The sequence below is a fragment of the Tiliqua scincoides genome, chromosome 2 (assembly GCF_035046505.1).
Source record: "Tiliqua scincoides isolate rTilSci1 chromosome 2, rTilSci1.hap2, whole genome shotgun sequence".
NCBI lineage: Eukaryota > Metazoa > Chordata > Lepidosauria > Squamata > Scincidae > Tiliqua > Tiliqua scincoides.
Genome location: NC_089822.1, coordinates 124,774,002 through 124,785,015, shown reverse-complemented (window position 1 = coordinate 124,785,015; position 11,014 = coordinate 124,774,002). Strand labels below are relative to the sequence as shown.

General features: G+C 47.1%; 1 pseudogene; it reads right to left on the bottom strand.

Annotated features, from left to right (window-relative positions):
• Positions 1–7,835: 7,835 nt before the first annotated feature.
• On the bottom strand, positions 7,836–7,955 carry LOC136643524 (5S ribosomal RNA; annotated as a pseudogene).
• Positions 7,956–11,014: the final 3,059 nt, after the last annotated feature.

Sequence of the window (11,014 nt, the reverse complement as noted above, 5' to 3'; positions counted from 1 at the left end):
GCAGATGACACCAAACTTTTCCGAGGGGTGAAGACCAGAAGTGATTGTGAGGAGCTCCAGAAGGATCTCTCCAGACTGGCAGAACGGGCAGCAAAATGGCAGATGCGCTTCAATGTCAGTAAGTGTAAAGTCATGCACATTGGGGCAAAAAATCAAAACTTTAGATATAGGCTGATGGGTTCTGAGCTGTCTGTGACAGATCAGGAGAGAGATCTTGGGGTGGTGGTGGACAGGTCGATGAAAGTGTCGACCCAATGTGCGGTGGCAGTGAAGAAGGCCAATTCTATGCTTGGGATCATTAGGAAGGGTATTGAGAACAAAACGGCTAGTATTATAATGCCGTTGTACAAATCTATGGGAAGGCCACACCTGGAGTATTGTGTCCAGTTCTGGTCGCCGCATCTCAAAAAAGACATAGTGGAAATGGAAAAGGTGCAAAAGAGAGCGACTAAGATGATTATGGGGCTGGGGCACCTTCCTTATGAGGAAAGGCTACGGCGTTTGGGCCTCTTCAGCCTAGAAAAGAGACGCCTGAGGGGGGACATGATTGAGACATACAAAATTATGCAGGGGATGGACAGAGTGGATAGGGAGATGCTCTTTACACTCTCACATAATACCAGAACCAGGGGACATCCACTAAAATTGAGTGTTGGGCGGGTTAGGACAGACAAAAGAAAATATTTCTTTACTCAGCGCGTGGTCAGTCTGTGGAACTCCTTGCCACAGGATGTGGTGCTGGCGTCTAGCCTAGACGCCTTTAAAAGGGGATTGGACAAGTTTCTGGAGGAAAAATGGGGTACAAGACATGATGTGTATGTGCAACCTCCTGATTTTAGAAATGGGTTATGTCAGAATGCCAGATGCAAGGGAGGGCACCAGGATGAGGTATCTTGTTATCTGGGGTGCTCCCTGGGGCATTTGGTGGTCCGCTGTGAGATACAGGAAGCTGGACTAGATGGGCCTATGGCCTGATCCAGTGGGGCTGTTCTTATGTTCTTATGACCTAGCAAGGAGAATTCCTGGCAAATGTGACTTAATAAAGTGCCTTGGAGCCTGTGCAGTGTGTCATTCTCTTGCCAGGTGGTAACAACAACCAGAGCTAGCCCTCAAAACATCAGAGATTAGCATGACGAGAAATCTTACAGTCCTGTCTAGGGATTCTTTGCGGCCAAAACAGAAAGGTAGCCATGCACGCTGCACAATGTCTGCTACTCCCATAAGTACTACTGAGCTATCTTCCTTAGGTATTCAGAATCCAATCACAGAACTACAATTAATTGACAGTCTAATACGACTTTGAATGTTTGAATCAGATATGGTCAGAAAAAGGGGCAACCGGTTTAATAAGCTACTTTTCTGGATCTCGCAGACTGCTCAGAACCAGCACTAACAAGCAAGCAAAGACCCAGTATTGTACACTTAGGGTTAGAAATTAAATTCCTTCCTATATCCAAGTGAGCATGTCCTAGAGTGGGGGGGGGGGGGGGAGCCCTGTGTGCTATTTTGCATGCGCTTTGCTCTTTACACACTCACACAAACAAGGGGAATATTAATGTCCCCCCGTTCAACTCAACCCCCCCCCCACAGAAGGATATATTTTTTACTCAATCAATTAGGTAGAGCTCCACAGCACCTGAGAAAGTTATGCAAGCTCCTGTGATTGCCAAGTGCACCTGCCAGAGCTAAGATATATGCTACTCAACCCCCCCCCCCCCAATATTGCCCATTATGTTTTTCAAGTAAAAGGAAAGATTGCTCTGCACTCCGATGATTGCTAAACCCCAGTCTCTGCAGTATAGGAGCTGCGTCCGGGGAAGAAAGGATGCAATTTGTCTTGGGGAGTGGCACTTGATCAATTCCATTTCAAAACTCTAATTATATCAACAAAGGGCTCTACACAGTGCCGCTGGCTGGGATTCAAGTTTTTGTTTATTTATTTCCATGCACATCCAAGAAGTTCTCCCCTTTGTCCTTTCTAGACTTGCTGGAAGAAATGAGGTCAGGTTTGAGGCGCATCAACATAGCAGCACACGCGGGGGAAGGGGAAAGAGATGGAAGGCTTTAAATACAGGCGGGAAACTTGGGCAAAGCTGGAATAATAATGGGGAGGGGCATTTCAGGTTGAGAGTCAGGGGCATCAGGGAGGAAAAGAAAGGACTGGGACTGGAATCAAATAACAGGCTGGCTTGTACAGTATGCTGATCACTTGATGACTGAAACATCCAGAAATTTACTTGCATGTATGAGCCAGCACAGATCTAACTTTAATTTTACTTTACATCACATCAGTGGAGTGCATTCACACATTCAGCTGCTGGTTGTCAACTGCACAATAATTAAATGTGCAAAAATCAAATGATGAACATGCCTGTGTAAACCAGCCAGAGCTCAGGGAACTGAGAAATGTAACAGGGGAAACACTGCAGAAGGTTCAAGTTGAGCCCACAGTGCCCACTTTGAAGCCATTCATCCTGCCAGGGTTCACTCTGGGATGCATGAATTAATAGAGCGCTTTGAGCATGGACAAAGTGTCTTTCCTTCACCTGTGGGTAACAGCCACAGTTCATCCTTGTGCATCAGAGATTAGCAATCGTGACTGCCAGATTTAGGAAGTGGAACTTCCAAGCAATCTCGAGTAGCTCTTGTTTTAAGCACTGGTAGCAGGAAATTGAGAGTATTGGCAGAGCTGAAGCAGGACTGGAGGGTAGAAATTACTTAGGCTGGCTTAATAAAGGGATATGGATTGCTGCTGAAAGGTAGAGGAGGGATCCCAAGATTTAGACAGCCAGGGAGAGACTGCATTAGGAAATGGAAGTCATAGAGCCATTTGATTTGTAGGAGGGGACAGATGCCTTCTGATCCACATCCCCTTTCAGCAACTGTGCACTGAGCCAGGTATCAACCTGTACATACCTAGCATATACACAACAGACAGTGGTGTAGATAAGGCATCTCGCACCCAGGGGGCACAAAAAATGTTAATACCCCCATGCCCCTCATAACAACCCCCCAGCCCAAATTTTTAACTTCCAGTTTTTGGCAAAAACCAGAAGTGCCTCTCAGAAGTCTCCAGGAGGCCTTCTGAGGCCTAGGAGGCACTAGGTACCTTCTGAGGCCCTTGGTGCCATGCCTTGAGGGGATGTCTTACTCTGATTAGTGTCCTTCAAAAGGCAAAAACCAGAAGTGACTTTCAGAGGCCTCTAGAACACCTCCTCAAGGCATGGTACCCGGAGCTATGTTCTCCCCCCCCTGCCTGTCTTAGCTACACTTCTGTCAACAGATTACCTTACATCTGAGATCTCTCAAGTACGGAGCACATGCTCATGTAGCAGGGCTGTATGTAGTTCATGATCCTGCAGAAGCACAGCACAAACTTAGGATTTGGTAGCGGGGGCTTTAACTTCCTAAGATGCTCAGCTTTCATATGGGGGGCAGGAGAAAGCAAGCTTTTATGGCTACTCAAGATTATTCTGTGAGCAATGCCTGCTGAAATTTGTACCATTTTAAAAAGTCCATTTGGGGGCCCTTCCAAGTGTACGATGCTTGGCATTACCACGGCAAGATGCCATCTGGGGACCCACCAAATCCATCCTGCCAGTTGTCCAGCTTTTCCAGTTGCCTCCCACCTCCCCACCATGCAGCAGGCAACCTTGCCTTGCAGAGAAGGGCATGTTGCAATGTAAGGGTGAGTTATGGCAGCATGAGGAACACAAACTCAAAATCCCTCTTGCTGCTTGCAATTATTTCCCTGCCCTCTGCCTTCCAATATGCAATTCAAAGCAACATATTGGGTTGAAGGGTAGTAAAACCAGAGATCTTTTATGGCAGATGGGAGTCCTACTTTCAGTATTACAGGCCACATGTGATGTGATTATTCTTCACCTCTATCTCTGGGTTATTGTAAGGTATAAAAAGTGACCACAACAAATGCTCTTAAAAATACACTACTTCCTTGCAATTTAATATTGAGTAAATCCAAGAAAGGGCCTTTGAACCTTGGTGCAAATTTTTTCATCCCATAAAAACCTGAATTGGTGCCCTGTCAGAGGCTCTCAGTCTCCAGACTTCAATCTTTCTTCCCCTGCCGATGCGAAGACTAGTTCTCAGAAGAAACTCTCAACATTACATGGAACATGTGTGTCTTCTCCCAATATCCTGCAGCAGTGGTTCTCACACTTTTAGCACCAGGACCCTCTTTTTAGAATGATTATCTGTTGGGACCCCCCAGAAGTACATAAGAACAGCCCCACTGGATCAGGCCATAAGCCCATCTAGTCCAGCTTCCTGTATCTCACAGCGGCCCACCAAATGCCCCAGGGAGCACACCAGATAACAAGAGACCTCATCCTGGTGCCCTCCCTTGCATCTGGCATAGCCCATTTCTAAAATCAGGAGGTTGCACATACACATCATATGTGTATGTCATGTGACACAAGTGATGTCATGACTGGAAGTAACGTCATCAAACAGGAACATTTTTAATAATCCTAGACTGCAATCCTACTCACACTTACCCAGGAGTAGGTCCCATTTACTATTATTGTTAAAAGCATATACATAAGGAGCCTGTACAAAGTACAGACCTGTAACATTTCCTCAAATGCAGTCATGGACCATGGTACTATTGATCCCATAGGATCAATGGGTCATTTTCTGTGAATTCACTATCCACTAGGGTTTCCAGGAACCTAATCCTAGCATATAATGAGAACTGACTGTATATAGGTGGAAATCTGGGAAAAGTGATTGGGAAATGCCCTTCCCACAGTGCTTCTCAGATCTGACTTGAACCTTTACCTTAGTTACTTTTTATGTGGAAAAACAGGTGGGGGACTGCTGCCATGTCTGTCTCACTGAGATAGCAAACTAGTGCCTTGGGTCTACCACTTAAGACTGTAAGGAGAGAGGAGGGGGCCTCATGCAATTGTATGTTCCTCCATACAAATAAATGCTTTCTACATATGGCCAGTTTTTGATGACTCTGTCCACAGGCCCTGCCCACCACATGATGAGGGAATGGAGCTCATGCACCCACTGCTCCGCTCCACATACTTGCCCCTTCAACCTACCCAGATGAGGGAGGAAGGAAGGTACTTGTAAAAGGACTGACTGTCTGATACACAGCTATGGATTTAAGCCATCCACTGAGGTCAGTGGGACCAGCAATTGTTTCAGTTAAGCTAAAGCAGCACAAGCAGTGCTAATTTGCACTGCTGCAGATCAGGCACATCTACACAACTGTGTAACCCTTGTGAAGCTGCTTTAAGTGTATGGCTTTCTTCATAGTCTACACTACAGCAAAGGCCCCCATAGAAAAGATCAAGCTGACCAAGGTGGCAATCCTATGTACACTAACCTGAAAGTAAATCCTACTGAACTTTATGAACCTTAATTCTGAGAAGTCATGCATAGGCTTATAGTGTGGAAGCCTCCTGCACTTAAGAAAACATAGGTGAAAATTTTAAAAAGTAACTTAAGTAGAGATCACTATTTGGCACTTGGAACATGAGAACACTACCTAGTTCTTTATTCATTTCTAGGCATATTGCCAATTCTTAGCCTGGGGCAGCAATCCTAACAATGTCTTACACAAAAACTAAACAATCAGCTAGGTTAGAGACAATGGGAGGGTGTCTCATAGGAGACAGTCTCCTGGTGCTGTGAATGTAGGGGTGGCCCAAAGCTTGTTTTGGGGTGCACACCCCAAGTGCCTTATTCCCATTCATATAATGGCAATAATTCACCTGGGGGAAGGACATTTGATGGTGTCTTGTGCAAAAACAAAGCATTGGGCCATACATGATGCTCAGGCATGTCATAAGGGACAATCTACTAGGGCTGTTGAGTGTATGAATTGGGGTAGCCCAAAGCTTATTTTGCAGCGCTCACCTTCAGTTCTTTATTCCTTCAGTTCTTTATTCTTTATTCTTCAGTTCTTTATTGATGTAATACAAGTCAGTCTTGACTTTTTCTAACAGTCTCAAGACACCATCAGGTAAGCTGTGCCCAGATCAGTTATTGTCATTATATAAATAGGAACAAGGCAAAGACACTGTGCGACTCAAAGTAAACTTTGGGTTACATCCCAAATTCTACATTCACAGCACCAAGAGACTGTCCCCTATGAGATGGTGCTACTACTGTCTCAAGTTGAAAGTTTTGTTTTTGTGCAAGACACTGCTAAGCTTCCTGCCGCCAGACCAATAATTGGCAGGATTCCTAGAAATGAATAAGGAAGCAGACTGACAACACAAGCCTATGCATGTTTACTCAGAAGTAAGTCCCAGTGAGTTAAGTGGGACTTACTCCCAGGTAAGTGTGTATAAGATAGCTGCCTGAGTGAGCCCTTCCGACCAGTACTCAAATTATAAGAGAAGGGGGGGGGAGCTGTACTCTAAAGGAGACTTAGGTAAAGGTTCCCCCCCCCCGGCATTAAGCCTAGTCATTTTTGACTCTAGGGACTCTAGGGCCAGTGTTGTCCGCAGACAGTTTCCATGGTCATGTGGCCGGCATGACTAAACACCTAAGCGCATGGAACGCTCTTACCTTCCCACCGAGGTGGTACCTATTTATCTGGGCCACTGTGAGATACAGGAAGCTGGACTAAATGGGCCTATGGCCTGATCCAGTGGGGCTGTTCTTATGTACTCACATTTTTACATGCTTTCAAACTGCTAGGTTGGCAGTTCTAGTTTGAACTGCTAGGCTGGTAGGAGACTTACTGGGGAATAAACAAGATAGGACACCCCCTCGTGGTCTCTCCAACAACTAGTTAGCTATATTGCCCCCTTTAGGTTGTTGCACCTATTCCAATAGTTCAGGAGGTCAGTACAAATGGTAAGAGGGCTAGGTTTCCTCTGCCCCCCCTTCCCATAATTTGAGCAGTTTATCCTGCCTCTATAGGTGCAGGGGCAGCTCCCTGCACCCCAACTGGCACAAGCCATAGGCATTGGGATTGCAGAAAAAGTCTTAAGCAGAGCTGAAAATGAAAGGGGAATATTGTTTTTGAGGGTCACAAGCAAAATACGGAAAGGGAAGAGGAGTCCAGTCTTGGGAATGGCAACAAGCTGCCAATCAGAATTTAGGTATCAGAAAACTATGATGACCTCATCTGGCATGGTATCCAGTTTTATCCTCGCCTGGTACATGTCCACCTGTGATGTGCATCTAACAGATAGACCTTGGTGAACCCCAGTGATATGAACAGGCACGGCACTGCTACCACTGTGCTGTCTGTGCCTCCTACCTCTCTCCTCTTATCCCATTGTAAATACCCATTAGGAGATATTATCCGGCCGCTATGTAGAATATTAAAAAAAAAAAACTAATTAGAGCTACATTTAAAGCCCAGCAGAGCCTCTGTTCCTTGCTCAGATAATAGTTTAACAGCCCTCCTTTCAGGCACACACTCTGTCAATCTACAAATCTTTTGTTAAGAGTAAATGGATACAAATAGCTGTTTTCCATATGCACAGCAACATCTGTTCCTGCCAGGAAAATTTGCATGGCTAAATGTAATTTGCATATTATGTCATTTATCAAGAAAAGGGGGGGGAAGAGGATGGAGAGGGAAGAAGAAAAGAGACCAAATGCTGATGAGGCAAATAGAAGGAGAAAGAAGAAGGGTGTCCCAAGAAAGCAGGAGGATAGATGTTCCCCCAAGAGTTTTTACAGTAACAGAGGAATGCTAATCTTAGGTCTGAAGAAACAAGGAGAGAAGACTTTGGATGCGTTCACAAAGGCACATTCAGCACTGCCTGGCTGCAGCATCTAGGCATGGCTTGCAAAAGTGGATTGGTTGGCAACCTTCAGTCTCGAAAGACTATGGTATAAGCCTACAGCACCCAGTATTCCCAGGCGGTCTCCCATCCAAGTACTAACCAGGCCTGACCCTGCTTAGCTTCCGAGATCAGATGAGATTGGGCATGTGCAGGGTAACAGTTGCTGTCAAAAGTGGATTGACAATCACAGATCAAGCACCACAGGCAGGGATCCTGAATCACCCAACTGGCTTCACAAACAAGACTTGTCAATGGAGGTCACTCAGACTTTCAGCTATGAGCCACAGGGTGAATGTATACATTTTAGTGGTCCTAATAAACTGGGAGAGCCAGGGTGGTGTAGTGCTTTTGGGAGGTGGACTTAGGCCTGGATAATCCAGGTTCAAATCCCCCCTCCGCCACAAAGCTTCCTGGGTGACCTTGGGCTAGTCACTTTCTCTCAGCCTGACCGATCTCACAGGGTTGTTGTGAGGACAAGGAGGAGGGGAGGAGCAGCTGTGTAAACCACCCTGAGCTCTTTGGAGGAAGGGTGGTATAAAAGTGCGAAATAAAATAAAAAAATAAAAGTACTGCCATCTGGTACTGGTGGGGTTGCTGGACAAAGCCCACCATGGGGGGGGGACCCTAATGGTGCTTGGCACAGCTTACCAGGCAACAGCGGTGGTGGTAGCAGCAGAGTCTTGAAGAAAGAGCTACCGTTGCCACTGCTACCACTCTTGAAACTCTCCTCTATTGGGCTGCAGCTCTGAAGAATAAGCTGCCATCACCCCCCCCCCCCGCCGCCCCTGGAAAGCTTTGGACAGCTGGAAGGAACTCACCAGGTGGAGGCAGCAGCAGCTCCTTCTTCAGTGCCACTGCCCACGGCAGCACCAACACTGGATTCCCAGATGTCTCAAGCCCCTGATGTACTCGGGGGAGGAGGATCTGGGGATTCCATAGTGGCACTGTCCATGAAGAAGCTCCAGTGCTGCTGCCCAGTAAGTTTCCCAGGACCTGGTAGGGGGATTCCTATGTGGTGGTAGGCAGCAGCAACAGCAGGTGCTCCTTCACCAGCAGTGGTAGTACCAGAGTGGTTTGCTGATACTGCCAGAGTGACCTGGCAGATTTCAGGTAACTCTGTCCTCATGTCCTCTAACTCTCTGTTGGAGTTTGGTGCAACTCCATCTGCTGTCCAGAGGTGGCAGGATACTGTCCTGAAAGGGTTAAGCCATGGCCCAGTGACCCTACACTTTACCTGTCCCCTTTGGATGACCTATGTGGGGGTGTGGCCCAGACACTATATCCTTCCCTTCTGCACGCCCTCTCTTCCTCAGTGAACACTGACCTGACAAGATGGGTCACAGCAGGGCTCTGCTGGCGACGCCATCTTGACCACATGGCACATGCAGGACGAGGCAGCTTTAGGGCCTTGTTATCTCAAGTTTAGTGTAACCTCTGATCATAATCAGATGCTGTAACATATGCTTCTATGGAACCGTGAGTAAATGACTTTCTTTTGCAACTTCAACCAGCCATTGTCATTTGTCTTTCTTAATTAGCAGTCAGCCGGGTGTGGGAGCTTCCCAGGGGTTGATTTCCAGCAAGAGGGGCGGTCTGCTGCTGAAGCTACTCTGCTTCCCCCCAAAAGAGGAAACCACCTTTTAAGATTCCTCCAACACTCTCTGCATCTTAAAGTAGACATTCTTGGGAAGGGGGGGGACAGGGACCTCTGGAGAAAGCCCATTTACAATTGGAGAGGAAAAAGGTAGCAATGGAGCAACCCAGCCAAGAGAGTTACACCACTACTGCCACCTCCCAAAAGCACTGGGTCTCTGACCCATGCCCAGTCTAGCCCACCCTGACACCAGCCCTGATTGCCCTATTTTGGAGAGTGGATCTATTTTAACGAACTATCTTGGAGTTTATGCCAGGGCACTCACAAACACGGAAGCATATGTGACAGAGGAACGGAGTTCCTCCTGGCAAAATGGCTGCTAGTGGACACAGCAATCCATTGGTGGCTATTTTGGGAGCATCAACCAATGGACCCTGCCGTGCCTGCCAGAGCAGATAAAGCAGTGGCAGGGAAGGAGGCAGAAAGGGGGTGAAACTGGATAGGGATTGGGAGAAACAGGGGGTGGGGAGGCTGCTGGAGGGGGTGGATCCAGTGGCAGTGGTACTTGCCAGATCCTTTTCTTGCAGCCTTCCTGCCCCTTTCTTCTCCTCAGACGTGGGCCAGCTGCAGAGCTGGCACATATCTGAAGAGACCCATTGTGGAGCAGAAGGCTTGCGGAGGGGTAAGGGGAAATGATTCCTCTTTCCCCTCCAAAATGAGAGAAAGGGAGGGGATTTAAGACAACGCTGATATTAAACCAAACTGCTTGGCTAAGTCACCTGTCTGACTACTGGGATTTCGGACTCTGTCCCCATGCTCCTGTCCTCGAGCTGACAACAGAAACCAGGAATTCAGAGATGGCCCGTGCCATTTTGGTGCCTGCCTGCCTGCGCCAGGACCTCAGTTGTGCTCCACGTCATGGTTAAAGCAAGCTAAACAAGTGGCAATTTTCTGCCTTTTCACGGTGCCCCAAAATTTTTCACTTGAGACAGACAATTTCAGTCTGCCTAGCAGTGGGGTCAGCCTTACAGGAGTTCTATGCAATTTCCTCCCCTCCCCCCCCCCCCGCCCACAACTCCATTCAGAATTCTGCACATCTCAGTTCTGGGTCATGTAATGCCAGCCATTAGAAGCCTCTGCATATCTAGAGCTGCAAGCAGAACCCAAATCCCTTTGTTCCAATCGTCACATTCCATTTTCCCAATTAGGAAAGAAGCTCTTTGCCTATTCCTTATCTTTCCTCCACATTCAGTGAAAACAGCCAGAAATAGGACTGATCTATAACCTGATTTTCCCCAGGCATTCTCACCCCCCCCCAACTTATCCCACATCCCATTCCCTCGCAGAGCAGGTAATCCGAGCCTCGCTGTTTTCTACCCTGTTCTAACCACTAGATTCTACAGTCTCTACTAGCAACAGCAAGCTGGTTATTAAACAAACTGTGGAAAGGTTTTGTTTCCATTCAAGCAGTAAGGAGGAGGGAGAGAAGGAGGAAAAAAAACACCCCACACGCACACACATATATAAGCAACACAGGTTGATGGCCCCATCAGTTATAAATGTCACCCCCGCCTGATGTGAAATGTGGGGGCCCAGCAGCAAACATACCTGCATTTTGTCTGTATGAAAAATAAAT